Genomic DNA, 3,133 nt, shown 5'->3' on the forward strand with positions numbered 1-3,133 from the left:
AAGAGGATGTGCTGGAGCTTTTGGAAAGCATCAAGTTGGATAGGTCGCCAGGACTGGATGAGATGTACCCCAGGCTACTGTGGGAGGCAAGGGAGGAGATTGCTGAGCCTCTGGCAATGATCTTTGCATCATCAATAGGGACAGGAGGGGTTCCGGAGGATTGGAGCGTTGCGGATGTTGTTCCTTTTTTTAAGAAAGGGAGTAGAGATAGCCCAGGAGATTATAGACCTTTGAGTCTTACTTCAGTGGTTGGTAAGTTGATGGAGAAGATCCTGAGAGGCAGGACCTATGAACATTTGGAGAGGTATAATCTGATTAGAAATAGTCAGCATGGCTTTGTCAAGGGCAGGTCTTGCCTTACAAATCTGATTGAATTTTTTGAGGATGTGACTAAATACATTGATGAAGGAAGAGTAGTAGATGTAGTGTATATGGATTTCAGCAAGGCGTTTGATTAGGTACCCCATGCAAGGCTTATTGAGAAAGTAAGGAGGCATGGGATCCAAGAGGACATTGCTTTGTGGATCCAGAACTGGCTGGCCCACAGAAGCCAAAGAGTGGTTGTTGATGGGTCATATTCTGCATGGAGGTTGGTGACCAGTGGTGTGCCTCAGGGATCTGTTCTGGGACCCTTACTCTTCATGATTTTTATAAATGACCTGGATGAGGAAGTGGAGGGGTGGGTTAGTAAGTTTGCTGATGACACAAAGGTTGGCGGTGTTGTGGATAGTATGGAGGGCTGTCAGAGGTTACAGCGGGACATAGATAGGATGCAAAACTCGGCTGAGAAGTGGCAGATGGAGTTCAACCCAGATAAGTGTGAAGAGGTTCATTTTGGTAGGTCAAATATGATGGCAGAATATAGTATTAACGGTAAGATTCTTGGCAGTGTGGAGGATCAGAGAGATCTTGGTGTCTGAGTCCACAGGACACTCAAAGCAGCTGCACAGGTTGACTTTGTGGTTAAGAAGGCATAGGGTGTATTGTCCTTCATCAATCGTGGAATTGAATTTAGGAACCGAGAGGTAATGTTGCAGCTATATAGGACCCTGGTCAGACCCCACTTGGAGTACTGTGCTCAGTTCTGGTTGCCTCACTACAGGGACGATGTGGAAACCATAGAGAGGGTGCAGAGGAGATTTACAAGGATGTTGCCTGGATTGGGGTGCATGCCTTATGAAACCAGGTTGAGTGAATTTGGCCTTTTCTCCTTGGAGCAACAGAGGATGAGGGGTGACCTGATAGAGGTGTATAAGATGATGAGAGGTATTGATTGTGTGGATAGTCAGAGGCTTTTTCCCAGGGCTGAAATGATTGCCACAAGAGGACCCAGGTTTAAGATGCTGGGGTGTAGGTACATAGGAGATGTCAGGGGTAAGTTTCTTACTCAGAGAGTGGTGAGTGCGTGGACTGGGCCGCTGGCAACGGTGGTGGAGGCGGATATGATAGGGTCTTTTAAGAGACTTTTAGATAGGTACATGGAGCTTAGAAAAATAGAGGGCTATGGGTAAGCCTAGTAATTTCTAAGGTAGGGACACGTTCAGCACAACTTTGTGGGCTGAAGGGTCTGTATGTGCTGTAGGTTTTTTATGTTTCTATGTAAATTCTTCACCTCCTTGAGCTCATTGGGCTGATAACCAGTGGATCAAAGACATGGAACTTTCACACATGCACATTCAAGTTCCAAGATGCCTTGAAGGTCAGATACAACTGACAATCTCTCCGTCACTAGACCTGTCATTGGACCCAGCATGAGAGCAGTGAATTCCTGAGAGAGAGTTTGGATGCACTTCATATCCCTTCCTTCGCTTTATATGAGGGAAGACTGGCTTTAGAAGGATGACTCCCTTCATTTAAATGGGATCCCTGTCCATTCAGAGAAAAGTGGAGTTAACTGCTTTATTTGGTATTGGTATTTGTATTGGTTTATTATTGTCACTTGTACTGAGGTACAATGAAAAACTTGTCTTGCATACTGTTTGTACAGATCAATTCATTACACAGTGCATCGTGGTAGTACAGGGTAAAAACAATAACAGAATATAGAGTAAAGTGTCACAGCTACAGGGAAGTGCATTGCAGATAGGCAGTAAGGTGCAAGGTCATAACAAGGCAGATTTTGAGGTCAAGGGCCCATCTCATTGTATAAGGGAACCGTTCAATAGTCTTATCACATTGGGATAGAAGCTGTCCTTGAGCCTGGTGGTGTGTACCCTCAGGCTCCTGTATTTTCTGCCTGATGAGAGAGGGGAGAAGAGAGAATGACTCAGGTGGGTAGGATCACTGCCTCCTCAGGGTTCCTTTACCTTTAGCTCCCTCATCAAATCCGGTTCATTGCACAACACCAAATCCAGAATTGCCTTTTCCCTAGTGGGCTCGACCACAAGCACTCTACAAATTCCTTCTCTTGGGATCCAGTACCAACCTGATTCTCCCAATCTACCTGCATATTGAAATCCCCCATGAACACCGTAACATTGCCCTTTTTACATGCCTTTTCTATCTCCTGTTGTATTTTGTACCCCAGATCCCGGCTACCATTCGGAGGCCTGTATATAATTCCCATCAGCGTCTTTTTACCCTTGCAGGGTTTCTACCCTTGCTTTTCAGAGGGAAAGATCTTCAAACGCTGGACGGTGTGGGTTTAAGGTGAGAGGGGAAAGATTTAAAAGGGGCCTGAGGGAGGACTCCTTCACACAGAGGGTGGTGCAAATATGGAACAAGCTGCCAGAGGAAGTGATTGAGGCAGGTACAATAACAACATTTAAAAGACATTTGGGCAGGACATGAATAGGAAAGGTTTCAAGGAATATGGGCCAAATGCGGTCAAATGGGACTAGCTTAGATGGGCATCTTGGTTGGCATGGACTCATTGGGCTTAAGGCCCATTTCTGTTCTGTGTTAATCTATGAATTTATAATAGATGCCTCAAAATTAATCCAGTTGAAAGCACTGATATAATATCGCCAGTGTATTATACTTTGCCTTAAAGTCAATGGGATGAATTTCTAAAGCAGATTAGAACATGCAAATCCTGAATCACTAATTTAGACCTGCCAATCTGCAATGAATGCTTTATGTAACAGAAGGCTAATCAGAAACTTCACTGCCTTAAACCCTTTCTATATTAATA

This window comes from Pristis pectinata, chromosome 13 (genome assembly GCF_009764475.1).
Source record: "Pristis pectinata isolate sPriPec2 chromosome 13, sPriPec2.1.pri, whole genome shotgun sequence".
Taxonomy (NCBI): Eukaryota; Metazoa; Chordata; class Chondrichthyes; order Rhinopristiformes; family Pristidae; genus Pristis; species Pristis pectinata.